Consider the following 26,364-nt stretch of genomic DNA (forward strand, 5'->3'; position numbering starts at 1 on the left):
TTACATGCACAATTTTTGGTTCAATCGGACTGAATTCATTCCAATTGATGAATCTGAATGTAGTGTTTACATGAACACTAAATAAAGTGATCGGGTTGATGTGCGCGTTTATATGTCACAGGCTTCAAATCTGAATTTTTTATTTTTTTTGACATGCGCACACTGCACAAATATAGAGTTTCTCACTGTTTGCACTTAACCACTCTCCTGTTTCTTTATTTGTTTTTAACAGCAGAATATATATTTTTCCATTCCTGGATAAATATACATATAAACCGCAGTGCCGTGCTGCTCATATTTATCACGCAGAAAAATGCCCCTCCCTGCGCACAAAATGGGTTGCCTGTGGATGAGAATCCGAAACAGGGACTGATTGGAGGTTGTCCTGCTCCACTTCACAGTTGCCAAGTGAAAGGAGAGTTTTATAATGACAGGACACGCATTTATACAACACTTTAATCAAAAGCATGAACCGCTTGTTCCGCGTGTCATAACGCTATTTCTGCGTCATTGCACATGCGCAGTCCTTTCAGTATCGGTTTTCAATCCAATGGAGTGTTTACATGCACTCTCAATCGAATTAGAAAAGGAATAAACCACCCCCTTCAATCCAATCGAAATTTAATTCTGATTGAGCTCAATCGGATCGATCAAGGTGTTTATATGAAGCATTTTTAGTCCAATTGAGCCGTCAATTCGATTACAAACGGATTATTTGGTTGTATGTAAACGTAGCCACTCTGACGGCACCCATTCACTGCAGAGGATCCATTGGTGAGCAAGCGATGTTAAGCCAAATTCCTTCAAATCTGTTCTGATGAAGAAATAAATTCATCTACATCTTTGATCGCCTGAGGGCGAGTCGTTTTCTGCAACATTTTATTTATGGATGAACTATTCCTTTAAAACACCGTAAACTCTATTCATGGGAATCAACCTACAAAAATACATCTAACCTACAAAATTGCAATTCTCCTTAGAGACTTGTTTGGTGGGATAGAAGAAAGTGTTTAAAAAAAAAAACATTTTAACTTATGGCTTTAGAAACAGCATTTTCATGTAAAAGTGTCCAAAATAAAAAGAAACGGCTACGAGTGCTGGACACTCTAAAAAAGATGCTTCAACTCCGTAACAATCCAGCTGAACACTTCATGTGTGACAATAGACTACAAAACCAGTCATAAGGCTCCATTTTCCATCTGAAAGCTGAATAAGCAAACTTTCCAGTGATGTATAGTTTGTGAGGATTGGACAATATTTGGCCGAGATGCAGCTTTTTGAAAATCTGGAATCTGAGGGTGCAAAAAATCTAAATACTGGAGAAAATCACCTTTAAAGTTGTCCAAATGTAGTTCTTAGCCATGCATATTACTGATCAAAAATTAAGTTTTGATATATTTACTGTAAGAAATTTACAGAATATCTTCACCGAACATGATCTTTACTTAATGTTCTAATGATTTTTGGCATAAAAGAAAAATCTATAATTTTGACCCATACAATGTATTTTTGGCTATTGCTATAAATATGCCCAAGCGACTTAAGACTGGTTTTGTGGTCCAGGGTCACATATGTGCTGTTTAAAGACAAACACTAACATGGCCTTCACGGAGTAACCGTCATAGAGAGATTGATAGGCTGCCTATTAACATGGATATAATGGACTTGGTTATATCAGGATACAGCATACAAATAAGTCCTTGATGATGTCAGGAAATATAAAGCAGACTTTGCAAGGACGGGGCAGCAGCAACTATACAGAGCATGAAAATGAAAGCATAATCAAAATGATAAAACAGATCCAATTAATAGTTTCATAAGCATCCACTGTTACTCATTTCAAATGCAAAGAGGTTGTTTTTGATGCATAGAACCTTGACATATTATGGGCAGTGGGGAAAAACAGAAAAAAAGAATCATCACTTTAAAGGAATATAAATAATATACAAGTTAAGCTCTATTGACCACATCTGTGGCATGCTTGTTTGTAAAAACAAGTAAAATAGGAAATGCATAATCCACAGAAGTCTATATTTTCAAACTATTAAATATAAACATCGTTCATAGTTCATAGTCAAACATAGTTCCTTGTTTATTCTGTATTTTATGTTTTTACTGCACCTATATAACGCATGAGACTGCAGTCTGAGGTTTTCATTTTTTTTTTTCTTTATACCTTACTTGTACTAAATCAACCAAATCACCAGTCAGAAGCTTATGGAAGGGTCATATTTAGTAGTTCACTGCATATAAAACTTCCTTAATTGTACATACAGAAATATAAACCAGTGAATAAAACAGGGTCTGATTTTGATTCAAGAGTCATTTAAAAAGAACAAATTACAACGTTACAAAGTTTTTTTTTTTTTATCTTAAAATCAAATCACACATTAATATGACTCATGGAAAAGTTATTTTATCCATTCCACCAGACGGTATTCATAATGTGAACAAAGAGATAATACATTTAATTAGTTTGTTGGCAACAAAAATGCATTACAAGCAATATTCAACATTAAAAGGAGGTTCCTGTTTTAAAGTTTAGGGGCAGTTAATGAAGTCTCTCCCACCACATACAGGAGTTCCCAAAATACACATAAAACGAGGAAAGGTTAAAAGGTTGCTGAAGCAGCACATACTTCTCATGTGTGCATGCACATTTTGCAGAAACTCTAAAGTAGACATTTCAGCAACCTCATGAGCTTTTTAATACATCAATATAAGTACAGCCATTTTTTGTTAGGGCAGAATTTTTTACTGCCACACCATGTTTCCTGAACACAAACATGGCGGTTTTATTTAACATATGTTAATACCATTCAAATGTGACCAGGGTTATAATTAATCTCAGCAAATGGCACGTCCTAACCACAAAGTGTACTTGAACAGCACATAAATCATGAGATTTTAAGAAATTTGCTACCCTTTCCACTTAATGCAGTAGCTAGACAGTTCACACTTAATTCAGTATTAATACAGCATCAGAAAGATGCAGCAAGCGCATAAGTAGGGAGGAAAAGTGATTTGTGGATTTGGTTAAGAACAAAATGGGATTTTTAATGTTTTGATGACCTGTTTCCAACACTAAATTTCTGTTTGACCCATAAATCTTTAGATATTCAGACTCAGGTCAATACATAGATTGGGTTCTTGATCTAGCAAGAAATATAAGAGGCATTTCTGCTATTCAAATCACTTGCTAAGGTCAAAGTTACTCTGACGGAGTAAAACAACATTCCCAAATCCTGAATAGGGCAACGATACCATTTTTTTCATATCCGATCCAGAGTATCGGCCAATTCTGATCCGATCATCCATTTCTATACCTCTGTGTGTTGACCTGATCATCACTCTTGTGTGTGTTAAACACAATCTACTAAATATATCTTCATTTTAATGAAAAAATATATAATCATAATATTTGACAAAAAAATTATATTATAAACTAGGTAAGTGGATAATTTAGCAGCAAAAGTTATTCTAGAAAAATCATGAGTGCACAATTTTATAAAATCTAAACATTTAGTGAAATAACTATTTAGAGGGGAACAAATAAAAGTGAATAAGTGTAGGACTAAATCCGGTAAAATGTTACACATTGCTCTTTGTGTTGTTGTAAAATACATTAATGAAAACAAGTAAATGTATTTATATATAATAAATATAAACTATACAATTAAAAGATATTTCTATCATATGTTGCTGCCTCCATTACTGTGCTATACATTAGATTATTAATTGCCTTTCTCTTTCTGTCCTATCATAGGATAGGACAGACACAAAGCGCTTATGCGCATCCCGTGCGAAGAATGATGCGCTTGAAGCAGCAAGGAGTCACAGCGCGCAGCTCTCCTGCATAGAGAAGTTCAAAGCACAAAGGAAAGAGATATTGATGCGTAGTGTATTATATCTGTGCAATAGTTTGAGCCTTTTCTTTTAACAGTTTTAAATCTGTTATTGAGCGCTCTTGAAGAGAGTTTCATCGTTTTGACTAGACACTATATTTCAGGTCTCCTGAAGTCATATGATGGCTTTGTCTGAGCAACAGACAGATTAATATAGGGCATGAATTATATGGACCACTTACATTTTGAAGAATCCTCATTCACTTTCATCATGATGAAAAAAAGTAGTCTGTACATTCCTCCTTTTATTTCACAAAAACAAAAGAAAATAAAAATGCTCAAGAAAAATTTCATGCAGAGTACATGGTGACGATTTTTAGTTTGTGATCTCTTTCTTGAAACCCCACAATGAACCACTAAAAGGAAAGATGAACGGCATTTTACAAAATGTAGCCAAGCATAACATTCTTGTAATCACAACAAGAACAGCATTTCTCATGAGATGTTATTCTGTTTAAAGCATGCTGTGCTGATCTGTGAGCCACTCAAACCTCCCGTGTTCTGTGTCATGGGTCATCAAAGCACTGCCGTGAAACCAGACCCCTCTCTGCAGGAGAGGCCAACGAGGCCAAGCAGACAGCTTCTCAGTTAAACCCACTGGATTGTGGACTGCCTTTACGGCACTCAATATCTGACTCGATTCTAAAAGATGTCATGTCTAACAGCACCTATCTCTGCCAATATTCACAATAAAATTACAGCATCACATACCTTACTGCAGATCAAATGAAAAGGTAAAATGAAGGCCCAATTCATTTCCTTTTTGTTTTTTCTCCAGAGCAATCCTATTTTAAAATTGTGAAAGTCCACATTAAAAAGCAGTAAATATGCCACAATGCATTCTAAAAGCCTAAGTGATTTAAAATGTTGACAAAAAAATATTTAATAAATTTGGTATAAATTAAATTTATAAGCAAGTAAATATTTAAAAACTAATACACTCTAAAAACAAAAATGCGACAGTTTGCATCAATCTTTTTTGAGTTATGACAGTTTGTAATGAAATTAAACAATTTGATTACTCAATAATTACTCAAATAAATAAATAAAAAGTTATTCCAACTAATGTCAACATAATTGTGTGGTGGCCCTGAAAAAAAACAAAAAAAAAACGAATCTACTTCATTTCAAATAATCAGCTAGCACAGCATATGCAAAAATGTAAACTATTAAGCATGTGAATTTAATGAAGTAAGATATTACTTGTCAACAGCATTAGCACAGTCATTCCTCATATGATCAATGTAGCTTAACAATTTGTTTTTCTTTTAAATCAATTAATCCAGAAATGTGTTTAAATTACACACAGTATCACGTTAATGTAGTGATCGATATTATTATTTCAACAGACCTTATCAAAATATAATTTGCAACTTTCTAAAGAAAATATTTAACTTGGAACCACGCATATTAGTTGTAGTAATAGGTAACCTGGATTTGTTTTTTTGGAGTGTAAAGCTAAGGGTAAATATTGACCTCTTTTCCTGTAATAAGTGTGGAAACTTGAGTAGAGAATTTCTTTGTCAATCCATCATGCTAATTAATAGTTTCCCACTCGTTGACACCCCAGCTCCCCTTTCTCTTACCTGGTGGTCCTGAATTTTACGGCCCACGACTCTGAAGGCGTTGTTGCCAGTGTGGTGATAGATGTGGACTCGACTAAATCCTGTGGATCCACCAGCCGGAACCCACTTCTTATTGGCGTCGTCATATACCATGACAGCAGCCCGCGCCTGACAGATACTCTGCTCACTGAAAAGACAGACAGACAGACATATGCATTAATGGATAAAGGAAAACAAATTTGCCTTGAACAATCTTCAATGGCTAAAACACTCATTCAATAAAACTCAAAAAATTCAATGCAATTTAAAAAAAAAAGTTGTTCTATTTCCTCCTTGTCTCTGGTCTAAAATGACAATAAATATGGGAATCAGTGCATTAAATTCAACGAGAAGACATTTTGTTAATAATTGCAGTAGTTAACCGTTCTTCCAAATCACAAAGCTTTAAACCACAGAGAAGTAACCATTCATCATACGATCCTGCATTGGCACTCAAGTACAGTAGACCTTTATAGGTCATGCTTTCATTAAGCAGTCACCCATTAAATGTAAAAACTGGAAATCATTTTCCCTGTCTCTGTGCTCACATTACACTATAGAGCAACTATGACACTAAATTATTTACAATGACTTCCAACCTCCCACTGCGTTAATAGAATAGGAAGAGAGCCACCGAAAGGCGCTAACATATTCTTCCATTGTCACGTGATCACATGGAAGCAACACTTAACGCAAGAGGAAAAAGGCAAAAGCGAGAAAACGAGAAAGAGTGGAAAAAGTGCTTTGACCTTGTGAAAAAATGCTTCTGGTTGTGCTCCTAGAAATCTCCCTCCTTTAGGAACCTTGACAATGTTTTGGCCATATTTCATTCAATAAATCTGTTCTAGTTGTAATGAACCTGTGCCACTTCTATATTTTGCGAAAAAGAAAACAAGACAAAGAAATGAAAGCTTGAATTTATGTCATAGCTTACGACCAGCTGCGTTTTCTCGGTTGCTTGGCTTCTTTACACCAAGTAGTTTCTGGTCTTTCTGTTTGAAACGCTGTAAAACTAGCACCAATGTCCCTACTACTTGATTTACACTAACATAAATTCTCACATAAAATTGGTGTCACTAAATATTCCCATACAAAATAATAATCATGGTCAAGCAATCCCGAATATACACTGACAGACTATCCTGTGTTTTGTTTTGCTTTTCCCTGAAATCAATCTGAGGACTGAGATGAGTTCCCGGGATCATCCACCCAGCAGATAAGGGCTAATCTAACAGGATTGTCCACTGAGACCAATCCCTGCACTTTAATTAAGGAACAGGCATGCAGGAGTGGGCCAAGAGGGCTCTCCGGTGCTTTATGTCATATTACAGTGTAATTGATGGCATGCAGTCAGAGAGCTAATGGCTTACACAGGACAACTGGCCAAGGGGAGAGAGTTATGACACATCCAAAAAAAAAAAAAAAAAACTATCAACAATTCTCAAACAGAAAACATTTACATCCCCAAACAGTTCTTGCATAGAAACAAAAGGACTCACCAACCCCAATCTCATTTCATTTAAAAAAAAAATTAATTTAACTATTAAATGTTTTAATTTTAAACAATTAATGATCCAATCAAAATAAAATATACTAAAATAACTCTTGTAAACTAAATTCAAACTGACACTTCAGCAGGCCTGGAGAACTGAAGATTTCAGTCTCACAGCCCGTCTACAGACAGTCCACCATTCGTGTTTATATACAGGTATATCTCAAAAAATGTGAATATCGTGAAAAAGGTCAATATTTTGTGTCACTCATTTCAGAAAGTGAAATCCATATATTATATAGATTCATTACACAGAGTGAAATATTTCAAGCCTTTATTTTTTGAAATTTTGATGATTATGGCTTACAGATAATGAAAACCCAAAATTCAGTGTCTCAGAAAATTAGAATATTACATAAGCTCAATAAAAAAAAAGTACATTTTAAACAGAAATGTCAGGCTTCTGAAAAGTATGTTCATTTCTATGCACTCAATACTTGGTTGTGCCTCCTTTTGCATGAATTACTGCATCAATGCGGCGTGGCATGGAGGCAATCAGCCTGTGGCACTGCTCAGGTGTAATGGAAGCCCAGGTTGCTTTGATAGCGGCCTTCAGGTCATCTGCATTGTTGGGTCTGGTGTCTCTCATCTTCCTCTTGACAATACCCCACAGATTCTCTATGGGGTTCAGGTCAGGCGAGTTTGCTGGCCAATCAAGCACAGTAACACCATGGTCATTGAACCAGATTTTGGTACCTTTGGCAGTGTGGGCAGGTGCCAAGTCCTGCTGGAAAATGAAATCAGCATCTCCATAAAGCTTGTCAGCAGAAGGAAGCATGAAGTTCTCTAAAATGTCCTGGTAGATGACTGCGTTGACTGTGGACTTCAGAAAAAACAGTGGACCAACACCAGCAGACGTCACGGCAGCCCAAATCATCACTGACTGTGGAAACTTCACACTGGACTTCAAGCAACATGGATTCTGTGCCTCTCCAGTCTCCACTCTTCCTCCAGACGCTGGGACCTTGATTTCCAAATGAAATGCAAAATTTACTTTCATCTGAAAAGAGGACTTTGGACCACTGAGCAACAGTCCAGTTCTTTTTCTCCACAGCCCAGGTAAGACTCTTCTGACGTTGTCTCTGGTTCTGAAGTGGCTTCGTAACCCTTTTCCTGAAGACGTCTGAGCGTGGTGACTCTTGATGCACTGACTCCAGCTTCAGTCCACTCCCTGTGAAGCTCTCACAAGTGTTTGAATCAGCTTTGCTTGACAGTATTCTCAAGCTAGCAATCATCCCTGTTGCTTGTGCACCTTTTCCTACCCAAATTCTTCCTTCAAGTCAACTTTGCATTTAATATGCTTTGATACAGCACTCTGTAAACAGCCACACCTTTCAGTAATGACCCTCTGTGACTTTACTCTCTTTGTGGAGGGCGTTAATGTTCGTCTTCTGGACTATTGCCAAGTCAGCAGTCTTCCCCATTATTGTGGTTTCAAAGAACAAGCCATACCCGGAATTTATACTGTAGGGATGGTCATTAATTGAAACTCAAATGTAAATATTCTAATATTTTGATATACTGATTTTTGACTTTCATGAGCTGTAAGCTCCAATCATCAAAATTAAAAAAAAAACAAAAAAAAACATTTTAAATGTTTTACTTTACATGTAATGAATCTAAAATATATAAAAGTTTCACTTTTTGAAATAAGTTACAAGAAAAAATGAATTTTTTCACAATATTCAATTTTTTGAGATGTATCTGTAGTTGTTCTGATTTGGCAATAAAACATCTTGGTAACCTTCAAAAAAAACAATGTATCCCCTCAGTTTCATTTCAGAGGTGCAAATAAATTCAAAAGGACAGAGGGAGACCAGCACAAGAGGGTCTGTGATGAAAGAAAAACTTCACTTGATGGAATAACGCACATACCCAAATTATGACAGCTGTGCAATTGCATTTTCTCATTAATCGTAGGATTAATAAGCCATTTAGGGAATTTGTCAAAATAAACAGCTCAGCTGGGCTGAAATTAGACGCAAATAAAAATGCAGTTTAAACAAACTAAACTACTGGTGCGTGTATAATTATTATTAACGCCAAGTAAAAAAAATAATAATAATCTTTTTCAAACCTTACATTTGTCTACAAAGCTGACGTGAACAATGGTAATTATTATATTAATATTAATTGCCAAACAATTGTCTGAATCACTGTTGCACATCAAGTGTTTGACATTTGAATCAAAGATGAACTGAAAAACTGTTTGGTTAATGCTTAAAGGAATTAATTTGACTGTAAACAAGCATTATGACAAAGTGTGATCAAAAACCCTCTGATATAAAAAAAAACATCCAAAGCACAGCAGCAATGCAATCAGGAAACATTTTCATTCCTTCATCGCTTTAAAATCTCAATAGATAAAAAATACGACATCAGAGAGCTTCGTGCTGAGGCTGCAGTGAGAGCAAGCGCTGCCTGCAAAATGCTCTGGGGAAGAGCATGGTAAACCAAGATCTGATTATGCAACCCAGCGCCCACAACATCAGGAGAAATAATCATCAACCTTCTACACAGCTCAAAGTAACGTCCTCGATGACAGCTCCATTGTCTCTGGCCATGTAACGCACTCATTCACAAATAAACTAAACAAGTTAAGATGAAGGGATGCTTGTTGCAGCATGTGTGATAATGGCGTTAAGCATATATAAACAAGAACGCAGAATCTACATGCTGACAGTGATGCTGCCAAAATAAATTATGCAACATTGTGAATATCATAATTTTAATGCGGTTTTTATTTTATACAAATGAATTTAGTTGTTTAATCTATATTGTTGCTGCATACTAATATATATGTGTGTGTATTAATTTAAGTAAAATTTGTATAAAACATGACTTTGTCTGGCAATAATCGGCATTCAGAAATCTCGTAAAAACTGATTTTAAAATAAAATCATCCATTTAGCAATTTCAAATTACGCATCAAATTACGCAGTAGGCTATCTGTGAATTATACATGGATCTTGATATTTGTGTTGGCGCATTATGAACTAGCCCTGAAGGTTTGACATGAATCATGCATGTCACGAAGGCCAACTCCGACAAGCTCACACTTTAACACTTAGTTTGTTTACACAGCTTAAATTGTCTAACACTATAACTCAACAAGCTGCCATCTCTAAGCCACATCACAAATCCACTGAGACTCTAGCAAACAAGAAATCAAAGCTCCTTACAAGTAAAGTGGACTCATTGGCCTCAGGTCCAGAGATCTACAGCTATCCTGCTCAGAAGCCAAGGGATTTGAGGTGTTTTTGAGATCTTGCACAAAGAATATCAAAAAAAGAATGAAATGCAGACAAACAGTGAGACAAAGTCTCAGTCATAGTTACCACTTTAATATGACAGTATCAAAATATAACCCAACAGAGAAAACCACAATATGTTTCACACAATGAAGGAACACTGATACAGATCTTGAAGAACAAAAGCATCATAGAACATGCTGGAAATCTTCAAGGTTGAACTGCTGGGAAATGTGCCCTCTAAAATTGCATAGACAATGCTGCAAAAGAAACAGAAGCCCACAAACAAGGGATACAAGTTAGTCTTTGAAACCATGTTTGCCAAGGTAGTGAAGAGCATAAGTCATTTGGGTCAGTGAGTCAATTCAGTGAGAAACAAAGGTTTTTTCATGGAGAGCAATGTGGTGTTTCAAAAGTAAGGCTAGAAATGCAATGCCCCAGGCCATGTGACGAAAGAAGCCCATTAAATACCCTCTCTGGTATAAACTACTCACTGGACCTGGGCAAGTAGTCAGATACACAAACAAAGAACTCTTATGAAATTATTCTTTTAGTGAATCAAAAAAGCAGCACAAAATTTCTGCAAATTCTCCAAACAGAAAGCCAAAAGTTCCAGGATGATCTCTTACTCCCGTTGAGATTCTGGAGTGACCATTCAATGGACAATTTACTATCCCATGAAGCTACATGGAGGAGTTGAGAATGACAAAATTAAGTTACAAATGATGCTGGCAGGTCACATGACAATGACAACGTGGCAGATATAGTACATCCAAAAAGACTATTTGGATTTGAATCAGACTGAAATAAACCAGAATCAAGTCCAATGTAAACTGGAATGGAACCAAATCAAGAGTTTGCAAGTCAGAATTTAATAAAAGTGGGAAATCTGTATAGATACCCATCCTTATCTGTCGTTAGTCGGTTAAAAAGATACTCCCACTTAAACACATGCCTTTGGTTGGGCCAATATATGTTCAAGGATACTATTAGTACATGATTTACTTGTATTTACCTCTGCTTATTAAAGCTGAGATACGAGAAAGCACGTCAACAATTAATCAAAAAATAAATAACAGCAAAACGAACCAAATAATCAATGGCAACAAAGTATAAAAATTCAATGTCTCCACTTGAGCGATTCTACAAATCACTAAGAGGGCCACAGACTCCTATAATAACACTTCTGCTGTGCTTTACCTACTCATCTAGCCACAGGTGCGTGAGAAAGAGCAGACAGGAGCTATTTTAAACCATACTCCTGTAACAGAGATGGCTCAGGCTGAGAGCTGACTGCTCACAGGGAGCTCGAGGGTCCACGGCATGGTGTAGGCATTGCAGGGAGCTGGAAATAGGCTCCGACTCCCACTGTGAGAAGCATACCGTCTCACAGCCACAAGGTGAAATCAGCATACAGTAACAAATAACTGAAACCCTGATCACCGTCTACAAAATGAGATCATGATGAACCTGGCAAGGCGTGACATTACCTGGCACAGCCATTACTGTAGTCTTCCGTTACATGATTCTTCATGAAACATTCTATTATGCTGATTTGGTGCTCAAGACATTATTATTATCAATGTTGAAAATAGCTGTGCAGCTTAATATTTTGTGGAAAGTTATATTTTTTTTTATTTTTTCAGAATCTTTAATGAATAAACTTAGAAAGAACATTTATTTGAAATGTATTTATTTTTGTATGGTCACTTTTTATCAATTTAATAGAGGATAAAAGTATAATTTCTATATAGGTTTTTAAAATAATATTAAAAACAACAAACGTTTGAACAACACTGTATATAGTTGGCAGATGGCTATCTGAGATTTAAAGGAATAGTACAATCAAAAATAAAAGTCATAATTTCTTTACCCTCATGTTGTTTCCAACCCCATTATGTTTTATTAAGCTATTTTCCAAAGTCCAAAAAATACAAAATAATTAAATAAAGCCACCAAAAACTCAAACTTCTGAGGCCTTATGACAGCTTTGTATAAGGAGATAATTCCTTGAAATAATCTCCTTATACAAAGCTGTCATAAGGCCTCAGAAGTTTGAGTTTTTGGTGGCTTTATTTAATTATTTTGTATTTTTAACATTCACACTGAATATTTGTCAAAACTGTCATTGTGTTCCATGGAGTAAAAATAACATTCATGTGTAAACAACAATTAAGTAAATGACAAATTTTAGTTTACAGCTGAACCAGATTATTTTAATTAGAAGAATGAATTGAAACTTTTGAGGAGTAGTCAGGCTAATCGAAGAATTCAGAATATTTCTCTTCCTGTATGACTATATAAGAGGCGTTTGGAAGGGGAGGATGTCGAACTCATTATATAAAGCAGCATGTCAACTGATTCAGCACTTGTATCTGTTTTCCAGTGCATTTCATTTCCTCCATTTTGAGGTGGATATTTCATTATGTATTCCACAGAACTGTCCATGATACAATCTTCATGCCAATTCAAAAGATTTCCGACTCCGTAGTGATCACGCACTAGTGTCGAGAGAGACATCCTCACAAGTCACAATAATCTCGTTGGTGGTTTTTTTTTTGCTCTCTTTTGGTCTTTTTTTAGACTGAGGAATTAAAGCCATCACCTTAGCAACACTGTGTACGTGGGTGGGTTTTATGTGTAGCTCCTACATAATACTGGGAAAAAAAGATTCTGTATGAGAAAAGAAAAAAAAAGGCAGAGCCATTCAGGCTTCTCTTTCGCTTGCCTTTTGTTTTGCTCTGAGCGCATGATCAGCACTAAATAGACACTAAACTGGTCTATCCCAAGACTATCCCAAAAATACTAAATGGATGTTAATACTCTCAACCCGGCGTTCACCTTGGCATCCTTACTATGATCCTTTCCAGCTAACGACAGCAACTGCTTCCTTCCACAGTTGAGATGGAGAGTCCCTGAGCTGCCAACACCTCACCTCCTCCGCAGAAACTGCAAAAACTGGCTTAAAAATACACTCCACTCACAAACCATGAGTCACGCAGAACACCCGTTTCAGTGGATGCCAGTGCAGATTCATTCATGCCATGCTTTGCAGGACAATGGGAGACATCATCACTGTATAAACGGCTCTGGTGACATCCTCTGCATGGGCAGCTATTTGTGAGAAGAGTCTGCTTTTAAGCCACTGGCAAGGGGACAAGAACACACTTAAAAAGGACGGAATCCAATGCGAGCAGACAGTATTAATACCGTTTTAATTCACACATGTTTGAGTATGGACACAAAATGAGCAATACGAAAGCTGAGTAATAAAAGTCAGCACCAGCAGATACAAGAATGTGCCAAATATGTATTAAATATAGAAAAATGTTTCATTCATTTTAGTAAACCAATTGAGACTCCATATTTTTTTCTGGACGTCACAGTATTTTTTTATTTGTATTACATTATTTACTAATTCTATTATTAATAATCTATATGAATTGATGATTTTCATTTATGTATTTTTATATAATTTATACAATCTATAATTTATATACAAATTATATTTTATATTAAATAATTATTAAATATATTAAATAATATTTTATAGCGAAAATGTGAAATTTATTCTATGAAATAAATATATAAATATATATAAAAAATAATAATAATATTATATATATATATATATATATATATATATATATATATATATATATATATATATATATATATATATATATATATATATATATATATATATATATAAAAATTTAAATGACAACTTATAAATTCTAATTTAATATTTAGAAAAAAATTGCTGTGTGTGTATAATGAAACACTTAATATACAGACGGTCACAATTAAATTTTTGGTGTTCGGCTTAGTGTTATGATAGAATCATTATTATACTCTTATACCTTTTGTTCTTTAATATTTTGAATTTTCATTTAAATGTTAAGTTTTTACATTTTGTTGTATGCATTTGTTATTTTTATTTAATTTCTTAATTTTTTTTAAATGTGTATATATAGTATTTATAAAGTTTAAGCTTTTAGTTTTAGTTGTTTTAATACTACAATTGATTGCTTCAGTTGTCCTCATTTTGTAAGTCGCTTTGGATAAAAGCGTCTGCTAAATGATTAAATGAAATGAAAATGTTCCAACAAAATGAGCAGAAAAAAAAACATTTTCTGAAATAAAATAAAATGCTGTTACTTTGAAGAATTAAACTTCCTTTGTTTCTTTTTAAAGCTATAAAAGACCTTCTGTGAAGAGCAGTGAGTGATTTTGTCTTTGACTTTTGTTGTTTGATTAATATAAAGCACACAGTTTTATATTTACTGTTACACATATATTTTCATTCTCCTTTGTTTACATTCATTTATTACATAACTGATGAGGGTTTACATGAATAATCACCAAGCGCCGCATTTTGACACATTTTTGCGTGTATTTGACCATTTTGGCGCATATGGTCAGCTGAAAGATGACTTTATATGTCCGTGCTCTGCTCCGTCTCTGAGTGCATGCACAGATATCCTCCTGAGGAACAGCACAAGTTCTCTTTCACGCTTGTAAAAACATTAATAAATCTAAATCAACTTTAATAACTCAAGCTCTTCCCATTTTGCAAAATGAACTGATTTATACGTGAAAATGGGCTTTTATGGAGGAGTGAAAGCAAACTGCTGGAGAGGGGGTGGAATGGGGTGCAATAATCGTTTTATCTCGATTATTGTATTTTCATAATTGTTGGAGGCTGAAATCAATTAATTGCACAGCACTAATTATTTTATTTTTAAAATGGTATTTATAGTTATAATTTTATTATGATACTTTACTTATCTTAGAATTTTAAATATTTAATTTATAATAATATAACATTTATATTGTAGACTTATATAATGTTTCTGATAAATTTTTTATTTTTGCTGAGAATATAGAGATCAGGAAATGTTGCTAGGTTATATGCGGTCTTATTTCTCAGTGAATTATGACCTTTCCTCCCCTTAAAACACAGTGAGAAAACCACAAAGCAATTTTCTGCAATTAAAAAGGTAGACCTTGTCATTGTGGGAAATTTGTGTTTTGAATGTTTAAGCCAGAGAATGTTGAACTGAGGTTGTAATACTTTCGACAGCAAAACACTTCAGAGAAAGCTCTGTTCTACCCGATTCACAACATACCAATATCTACTGTAGCACAAATGTATGCCTTTTTCCTTCAGGCATCCTTGTTTGACTGGCCAATAAAAACATCAGCAAAATACTGCTATCCTAAATACATTTTCCCTTTGACAGCTCCCATCTGTCATCTTTATCTAAGCAGTGTGTCGGGTATAATCCACACAGTATGACATGTAGGACATTCAAGATGTTCATTGGTTGTATAGTAAAGCCAGAAGGATAGCTTTACGAAGTCTTAGAAATATCAGTTTCCTCTTTTTAATCATAAGGTATTTTTACTCTAACTAGGTTTCCATCTTCAATTTGAACTCAAGCTGACGATAATTATGGTGACCTTTAAGAGCATCATGGAAACCACAAGTTCAACAACACAAAACCCTTATTTCATCGAATCACTGAATAGTTTAAGTTAAACCAAGCTAACATTGCCTGCTGAAACCATGTGTGACCCTGGACCACAAAACCAGTCACAAGTTGCACAGGTATATCTGTAGCAATAGCCAAAAATACATTGTATGGGTCAAAATGATCTTTTTTTCTTTAAAAAAAACGTGTGTATATAAAGTTTACATATTTAAGGAATGTATTTAAATTAAAAGGTTATAATAGTTATTACTACTACTACTATTTTTTTATTACTACTAAATCAATATCTAAAAATACATAAACTATGCACATACACTTGTTTTTGTTCGCATTTAAAGTGGAGTGAATGTTTCCAAAGCATTAACCAAAAATAAAAATCTTAAGAATGAGCAGACCCAGCTCATAAAACAGGTCCAGCATGACAGGTTTTACTCAGCACAGTATTGCAAAACATCAACATCAGCTAAACAAAGAATTTCAAAGAATCTTCTCATTCCAGTAAAAACTACCACCAACACCTCACCATCAGAATGACCCGAGGCTCTCTGAAAACCAGGTTTGTACTGTGTTTATATACACAAGGCAATTCACTTTTAGCAAAGTAGCAGGTGAGTGTTGACAGCGACCTGTTTTGCCTCCACTGAGCTGCTATTCACACCCGGAACACAGTGACTTCTCACACCAAACCTTTAGCATGCATGGAGGTTCCCCTTAAGAACGTCATAAGTGACACTTGTTAGGACACGGCAGCGAGAGGCAGCATGGTTTATAAAAACACCCCATTCATTGCAGCTAAATGGGGAAACACCTTCCCTCCCAAGACTTTCAAGCACTTATTGGAAGTGAGAAACCCAATTTAAATTGGTTAAGAACCCTTATCAGTAAAACGAGGACAAAAAATAACTTTGATGCGGTCTGTAGGGCAATATTTGTGTTTGGGGATAAACCAGCCATCAATGTTTGATGAGTGAATTTGCAGTGCACAAATGTTGGTAGCCTGCCACCGGTTTTATAGGCCAATTTGTGCATCTCCCATCCATTCCACAGGGAGCTATTAGGGCAAATTAAACTAATCTTACTGAAAACTTTTCCAGCACACTTCCTAAAGCAGCTCACATCCTCCATAATTACAATAGAGCATTGCTTTATTAAACCCACAAAACCGACGTGAACCTAAACAATGCATTTCCACGATATCTTTGAGCTACATCAAAGATGCAACAGTTGCTCGTATCAGGAAAACAAACCCACGAAGCCCCTGTGCGTACGTACCGGTGGACTTCCATTTTTGAAGAAAGGGTGCATCTTTCATTCAGTATGAAGCCGGACACCTTGCATTGTGCTGCAGACTGGACCTGCATGGCTTCCCCCGGCTCCAACGCTGCGGATTCGATCCTGATCACACACGCCTATTCATTCCCCCTATTCTGAATGCATCGGCGATTCATTATTTAGAGATGGGCTCAAGTCAGCGGCGCTTCTCCATGCTGCTCGCGTACACAATCCCGCTTTTCACAGTGCTGGACGGTAACCTGGCAACAGGCATTTGAGCGCTCACAGTTGTTAAAGGAGATCACGTTTGGGAAGATGAAATTGCTACGCTGTGTTAATACTGCTCAACTGAGCAGGCTTTTTCCCGCCCTGCCTCTCTCTCTTTCTCTCCCTCGCTCTGGTCTTTCCTACCCCCACCCCTCCTCTCTTTATTGTGTGCTGCTCCGTTTCAATAGTGATTTATCTTTGCTGGCTAAGCTTTGTTTTGAAGCAGCATGTGCATGCAGGCATCTGTGCAGAATGAAGTAAACATCATTTCAAATACATGATATACAGAATGCTAAATATTTAATGACTGAGAGGTAGCCTTGGGGTAATCGAAAAGGAGAACACTCTTATTTTTGGCCTTGTGTGACCTCTCAGGTCACAAACGTACTTTAAGTACTTACGTAAAATGTGAGTGCTTAGACGGCAATAAACCGCAGTACTGAAGGGGGCGCTAGAGTTAGTGTCGTTAAAACAGATGTGTTGGAATTAAAGCAAGTTACAGTATTGACATATGTGACCGGCTAACATTATTTTCAAACTACCTAGGGCTGAACAAAATGGCTGAAAAAAAAATCATATTTAATATCGATATTAATCAATATTTCACACCAGGAAATGAATTCCACACTGTTAGACCTCAAGAATAATTTAATAAACTCCACAAAGCAATTTTTAATTTAAGACATCATGAAATCAGTTAAATTTTTTTCTGAATTCTGTGTTTTCCATTTTATTTATTGTTTTTTACTTTAACTGTATTATTATTATTATTATTATTATGAGATGTATACTTCACTATACAATACTAATACAGTTCTATCAATTTTAAAGGGATAGTTTACCCATAAATGAAAATTAATTACTCACCCTCATGTCATTCCAAACCTGTAAGACCTTCGTTCATCTTCGGAACACAAATTAAGATATTTCTGATGAAATCGGAGAGCTCTCTGACCCTCCATAGACATCAAGGGTACTACCACGGTCAAGGCACAGAAAGGTAGTAAGGGCATCGTTAAACTAGTCCATGTGATGTCAGTGGTTCAACCGTAATTTTAGGAAGCTACGAGGATACTTTTGTGTGCAAATAAACAAAAATAACTTTCTTAACTTTATATGTTGCTGTCTATGCAGGCTCAGAAAGCCCTCTGATTTCATAAAAAATCTTACGTGTTTGGAACAACATGAGGTTGAACTCTATCTAAAGTTAAACCAAACTTTTTTGTCATTAAGATGTTAGAGTCCGACAACAGTTTTAGCAGAGTTTTTAGAGACTTGCGCGGTCTGGATGTAGAACAAATGTGACCCTGGACCACAAAACCAGTCACAAGGGTAAATTTTTCAAAATTGAGATTTATACAGCACCTGGAAGCTGAATAAATAAGCTTTCCATTGGTGTATGGTTTGTTAGGATAGGACAATATTTGACCGAGATGTAACTATTTGAAAATCTGGAATCTGAGGGTGCAAAAAAAATCGAAATATTGAGAAAATCACCTTTAAAAGTCGTCCAAATGGATAAATGCACGTTTGGGTTTGATTCAATTTAAGGTTGTTCACAGACTTCATTTTTGCCAAAGTAGGTTGTCGAAATTCACTCCAGAGACATCATCTTTGTGTCCAAAATGTTCGGCTGCAGAAGGGACACTTAGCCACCAGTTCCTCACATGTCACAAGCTCAATCATTTCTGGAACCTGCCGTTTGGTCATCTTTCTGAGGTATATAACAGAACTATTATGCCGGATCCTATTGTGACATTGTTTGGTGTGGTGGCACCAGAAACGGGGCTGGACAAATATGAAGTACAAGCTGTTGCCCTCAGCATGTTACTTGCAAAACATCTGATTTTACAACATTGGAAGTCTGAGGCAGTGCCAACGTTTGATGTGTGGATCATGGAGTTGGGAAAGATATTGCATTTGGAAAGGATTTGTTTTATTAAGGAAAAGAAAGAGCATGTTTTTTTTGAGCATGTCATATCATTTTTTGTCATTTATTAATTTGATGGGCAAATCTGCAGATTGTGCTGGTGCATCATAGTTTCTGTAATGTTTCGACTTAGAGCTCTTTTTTTGTCATCATTATTTGCTTTGCTTTATTTTGTATTTATTGTCTCTCATATATCAGCTTGTAACCACCAAATGTAAGAAATTGTTGTATTATATAATATTTAATAAAGAAAAAAAAAAGTTGTCCAAATGAAGTTCTTAGCAATGTATATTACTAATCAAAAATGAAGTTTACATTTACAGTAAATTTACAAAATTTCAAAATATCTTCATGGAACATGATCTTTACTTAATGTCCTAATGATTTGGGATAAAAGAAAAATCCATAATTTTGACCCATACAATGTATTTTTGGCTATTGCTACAAATATACCCCAGCGACTTAAGACTGGTTTTGTGGTCCAGGTTCACAAATATAAAAAAAATATTACTCAAAAGTTTATCAATTATTATTTTTTTCAATACATATTGATTTTTCATCCAGTACTAGCTCTGCAATTACAATAGTTGACCTACAAGAGGAAACTGAAATATAGTATGAAATATAGCGCACCCCATCTGATACCTTTTAAGACAACACACAAAACAGTGTTTATGTAGCTAGAAACATCTGCATTCACATATTTGCGTTAGATCCTGTTTTTGGGCCTTAGATACTCAGTAGAGAACGACAGTATTGTTAATATAAAGTACCATGGTATCAAACATTTACAGTGGTACAATATCATCTCTTTAAATTCAAACTATTTTGTAAGGTTGTGAACCTTCAAAAACTAGGGAATGATTTGACCAGAACATTGAATTCAGCTTAGTCCAAACTGCTCGAGGCCATAAAATGAGCAATCAATCTGCACAAAATTGCTGTGTGCTACCCCATTCCCAAATGGGAAAAGCTCAACACTAGACTTATAACAGCACCACTGAGCTGAACAGAGCAATGAAGTCAAATCAATTAAATGATTAACGCATTTTAATGCATGACCCCTGAACAGTCAAATAAAACTGGGGAAACATGTGACAGATGCACTCTGGGATCATGTGGTTTGGTGTATGGCACAGATCCTGTGGTTTGCGATTGTCTGGCCTGTCTCCACAGGAACAGATGGATGTGAGTGACAGGTCAGGTGTAGAATAAGGGCCTTGTAATTTTTGAGGGTGGGATTAACTGCACAGACGCCTGATCATAATGCATGGTCACACTCCAAGTGTCCAGCCTGTAAACTCTGCAATTAATCACTCAGGCGCTGACGAGGACTGTGCCGGTCAAGGACCCACCCAAATCAACCATCACTGACAGGGACGAGCTGACAGCAAGAGTAATCGATATCACTTTAGTGTTTCTCAGTAGGGCTGTCAAGATATCAAACTTTTAGTAATCAATACCAAATGCAATACCACAGCCAATATGCTAATATATAATACTAAAATAAATAAATAAAAATTGAATTATTTAATCATTATTTAAAAATAATTATAAATAAATATATATAATTAGTTTTTTATTACTACTAAGTATTACCACTATTATTATTATTATTATTATTATTACTACTACTACTACGATTACAAAATGTACATTATTATATTCTACAATATTTGCAGTGGTGTTGAAATAAAATGTTAATAAAAAAAATTAATTACCAAAAAAAAATAATAATAAAACAAATGGTATTTAACTGTAATGGACTAAAATGCCAACTGCTCAACTACATATATAGTCTACTAAGAATACAATAAACTGCTGCAACACCATTAAACCAGTTGCTGAAAGCAGAAAATGTTCACTCATTTTCCATGTCATTGATGGAACCTCACAACTATTTTTAAACCTGTTAATGTTATTGCACTCAAGCAAACATGCAAATCAAGCACAGTCACAGTAGGCTCTCATGTTTAGAGATCAGCGCAATTGCGCAAGAATCAATTCGCTACTACTACGTCTCAGAGCAGTAGGCCAACACGCTACTGACTTCAACAGCAAATGTAGACCTTTGGAGTCTCACGTAGACTGCAGTTGGCGTGCAACATCCCAGACTTGTCAGGCACTGAGAGAGCCACCTGGAAGCACCAGGTTCCCGTGAGTGGGTGGTGCAGTCGGGTCAGGCTGAGAGTGTGAAACCTTGAGCCCGGCATCGGAGGAACACATGGTGCATGGGAGGATGCATGCAACACCTCTGCTTATAAACCACATGTCCACAGGAGGCCTGGCACCACCGTTTCAAGCCTTATGCCTCTGCAGGTGGTGGTAAAACAGCCATAGAACCAGTCTGGGCTATATGTACTATATGACATTATACGAGTGTCCTCCTTTCTCCATAGAAAGTCACAGTGGTTACTCAGATAAGAGTACAGAAGGTTTGCACTTTCTAGAATGTCATTACTTAGATATGGACAGTGGACACTTAATAATATACAAAATAATGTGTTAGTTTTATCTGAAAATGTGAGCACGGGTGTATTACCACGACTGAGGTGCCCTTGAGCAAGGCACCGAACCCCCAATTGCTCCCCGGGCGCCGCAGCATGGCTGCCCACTGCTCCGGGTGTGTGTTCACGGTGTGTGTGTGTGTGTATGTGTGTGTGTGCATTTGTTCACTACTCACTGCTGTGTGTGTGCACTTGGATGGGTTAAACGCAGAGCACCAATTTCGAGTATGGGTCACCATACTTGACAATACGTCACGACTTTACATTATTTGGGATGTAAAATATATGCTAAGGCAAGGACTACATACATATACACACACAGACACACACATTAATTGTCAAGTTTTTTTTTTCCTTTTGAAGATGAACTATGAATCAATGTATTTTAACACCTCTAACTGTGATCCAAATCTTGAGCTGCTCAAATCTGAAATGCAAATCCTGCCCCTAGCAACAACCTCCCAGCATGCGTCTATATTCTAATACATGTGACAGCGGAGAACGACAGACAGATAGACAGACTGACTGGCTGACTATTAGGGTCTGGCTCCAAGCAGGATATCAAACAACACTCAAACCATCTCAATGTCACAAGAAAAAAATTTTTTTACGCAATGCTACAATAGGCATCAAGCGTTAATTCTTGCAGCTTATTGATGACTGATGACATGATTGCTTCACACAAGACCTTAAATTTTATTAATATTATAATATTAAACTTAATATTCAATGAAGTCAAACAACAGTATAGCCCTAGCAGTAGAAAGATCATGAATCATCTCAAGTAGTGAGGATACGACTCATCCGCCCTTAGACCAAACAGTGCTCAGAAAAGTGCTGACAGCAGAGTTTCTTCATACCAACACTTACAACAGACGACCAACAGACGACCATATACTGTATGATCACTACTAAGCAAAGATGTCTTACTGATTCATCAGTGTGCTGAGTTTGTATGCTTAGTGTGTGTAATTTCACTAAATGTGTGAGTCTTACAGTTTTTAACAAACCTGGTTTCGATTTCAGCTCGCATCCAGTTTTTTAAGTATAACTGGTTCTGAATAATAACCAGTTCTTGTTTAACAATTTCCACTTTCAATTCAAAACGATGGAGGAATGAAGACCCTTCAAATGTGGAAAAAGAACAGCAGAAGGCCACAGGGCTCTTGTGTTCTCTGCACTCTCAGAAGCAGACAGACAGCAAAATCCCCAGATCAGTACCACACATCATCCTCAGAATAACAAATGGAGGGAAGTAATGCGGCACTGAACAAATTCACTCGTTCTTCCTCAAACACAAAGGTTTCACCTTACGTACAGAGTCAAGGCATCTGCAAAAGGTCATGTGCTGAGATGTTAACTGAAGTTCCCTTACAGAGGATTGCACTGGGATGCCTGCAATGCCGAGGGGTAGAACAGACCAAGCAAGGAAATGCTAATGATTTACTGCAGCACAGACACACAAACCATACAGAGCATCAATATCCCAAACAAACACATACGGCTCCAGGTGACTTATTCAGAAATCAATTCAGTCAGCTCTGAAAACTATAATGACTGCACATGCCAGACGCCTGCTGCATCATAACAGAGTGCATTATACAGTAAACCTACAGATTTTATATTTAGACCCTTGTTAGCCTATATAAATAAATGCAGCTGAATGCATTATAATAAATCACAAATCCAAGAAAGAATCTCCCCAAAATAGCATGCATCATTCTGAAGCATTTAAGCACATAGAAATGTATACAAAATATATACATATTTATATGCATATATAATATATATATAAATGACAAATGTCAGTGCTATAAAAGAACACACATCTTGCTTATTTGTAGGTAAAAACCGTATAAAGGTTTATACAGAAAAGGGAAAAATATGAAGGTGCACCTACATTACACACCAAACAGCATCGGGAAATTGTAAACACTTGTAAATGTAAGACCTGCGAGACTTCTCACAGAAACCACTTTGACAGGTGATGTCAAATATCAAACTGAAAACAAGCCTGTTGTAGCTGTAAAGTGCTTTATATTTATATCTGCACAATGCAAACTGCTTTAAAGCAGCTTTACAGAAAATAGTGTCTGAGTACCCCAAGTGAAAAAAGGCAAATGTGCCAAGGAGAAACATATAAATCACACAATACTGTGCTACTGAATAAACTCTTTCGAACTGTATAGACAGAAAAACCTGTCCCCGACTATACTGCTGAGCTAATTTACATAGACAACGAGAAAAAAAAAAAAAAAAAAAACATCACTCCCCATCTGTTAAGGATACATGCACATGCTGGTGAGTTGCTAGTTTATTGTTGAACATAGGAGTACAGTTCAGCAAAAACATCAAAACCCAGCTGGCTGTGTGTGGAGAAACCACACCATGAAGAGTATTACGATTCATTGATTTATTACACGAGGACAAACACATTACTCACAACATCTGGTCAGAAAGGTCTGTAATATTCAAACAGTCAGCCAGGTTCCGCGCTACAATGGCTTTCATTTGGCAAAATATGAATAATGCTGCTAATCTAACAAACAAATAAATAAATAAATAAATAAATATAAATAAACACTGTACTTACTGTATGAGCTACTGTAACTAGCACACATTGATAAGCACTCTCTATTTTGGTGCTCTATGCCCATCTCTGGGCTCAAAATAATTATGTTGGTCCCTCTGTTCATCCTAACTTTAACATAAGGTTGATTAATTTAATATTCACTTGCTATTGTGATAACCTCAAGCCACTTTTACCTCAAGTTCTAACCTAAGCAGCACAAGCCAGAGAGTATAGTTTATGGTCTCTATTTTTACTCGGACTTCAGAGAACACCAAGATTAGTTATCAGGAAAGACATCAAGCATGATTACTTTTCCATATGTTCACAATACAGAAATCATATACAATAAACCCTCTACATGTCCACTAGATCTTGAGGGCCTCAACCGACCACTTTCTTGGAGACTTACACATCACGTGTCATTGCTGCGTGTTCCAAACCTCCACCCGCAAGGAGTTTTCCTACTCCTGTTCTCCTCCAAAGTTTCCTCCAAAGATTCCGGAGTCTGAGGTGTCCTCAAATCTGTCAGACGCCTGATGAGTCTGTGGGACTCAGAGACAAGGCTGCAACAAGCTTCACTGTTAGGACCCCTCCCTCAGGGCTAAATCAGGCAGGCTGGGCAGTCCCCTCAAGAATGCCCCCTCTCCCCAAAATAAACCTGCTGACTGAAGAATGTCATGAGCTCACTGATATTTTTTTTTCTCTTTCGCCCCACGTCTCATTCATTTCCCAACTGGGACAGTAGAGTAGTGACAATTCATTTACTGTCCATTAAATAAAACCCAGATGGGATGATATACTAAGTCTAACAAGCATGAATGACGACTGGTAGTTAAAAAGTAATGCTTGCATGAAGGGCGCAAGAGGGCTGCAAACCACAGGCTTTGAAATGAATGCACTATTAATGCTGAATAATAGTTCTTGGTCAAGTTTAAGACCTTTAGAGTTCATATTACATATCTGAAATGATCCTGTTGTAACAAGAGTCACACAAAATTAAGAATAGGCTTCCTTATAAGTTGGAATTTGAATTTAAATCGCCACACTGCACAGGAAGTTCAATTGGACTGACAGAAAGAGCACTTCACTGAAATGTAATACAAAGTAATGTATTCTGAGAAATAAGTGTTCTTTCACTCTGGTTCAGAAAGGTTAATTGATTAAATACAATATCTGTCTGTCTGTATGACTGTCTGTCTGTCGTTCGTTCATTCTATCATTCGATCTGTTTGTTCCATTTATTGGCCATTCCATCCATTCTATCTATCATTCTTTCTCTCTATCATCTGTCCTTGCTATCTATTGTTCTGTCCATCCTTTCAATATTGTTCTGTCCATCCTTCCTATCTATTGCTCTATTGTTTGGTCCATCTATTATCTATCATTCTATCTCTCGTTCAGTCTGTCTGTTCTAGTACGTATCATTCCGCCCATCCTTTCTATTGATTTATCTATTGTTCAAATTCAGGAACTTTAAATATAAAAAGGCATTCTCAATTCAACTCCGCTTTCAAATGTTCCAAGTGGTAAGGGACAAGAGGCTAAAGATTCCACCCTCAACCCTTAAGGTCTATTTCCTCACAAGTAAGTGCCTTCAGTACATGCCACAGTGACGTAACTGGGGTTAGTCCTTCAGTCTGCAGAGGTTTTTCTAAAGTTACCATGGAGAGGAGCTCTGCGGTGAAATCCTATCCTCGAAAGAGAACGCACAGGCCACCGAAACCAAACTGCAAGTCTGAATGAGCCTGGATCCAAAGAGAGGGCCACTATTAAATAGACCCCTTAAAATACAGACAATCCTGTATCTTTCTCCAAGCTAACCTTTCAATCCTGGCCATTTGTTGAACCTGTCTCTATGGTGATTTGGCCCCATCCATCCATCAAAAGAGATGGGACCGATAGACTTGGAGGGGATTGGAAAGAAATGGGAACAAAACTTTTGCTGTTCTCAGACTATCTGGGATTTGGTCGAAGCATTTGGAAGGACAGCCAAAGTCAGTTCCCTC

General features: G+C 36.4%; 1 pseudogene across 1 annotated transcript in view; it reads right to left on the minus strand.

Annotated features, from left to right (window-relative positions):
• LOC306880685 (protein enabled homolog) overlaps positions 1 to 24,938 on the minus strand; it is a 78,920-nt pseudogene extending 53,982 nt beyond the window's left edge. The window contains exons 1-2 of the transcript in view: positions 24,768 to 24,938; positions 5,492 to 5,657 (exon numbers count right to left, since the gene is read on the minus strand). The product of the transcript in view is annotated as a protein enabled homolog (transcript). The remainder of the gene's footprint in view (positions 1 to 5,491; positions 5,658 to 24,767) is intronic.
• Positions 24,939 to 26,364: the final 1,426 nt, after the last annotated feature.

The sequence above is a fragment of the Barbus barbus genome, assembly GCF_936440315.1.
Source record: "Barbus barbus genome assembly, chromosome: 14".
In the NCBI taxonomy this organism is placed as follows: Eukaryota; Metazoa; Chordata; class Actinopteri; order Cypriniformes; family Cyprinidae; genus Barbus; species Barbus barbus.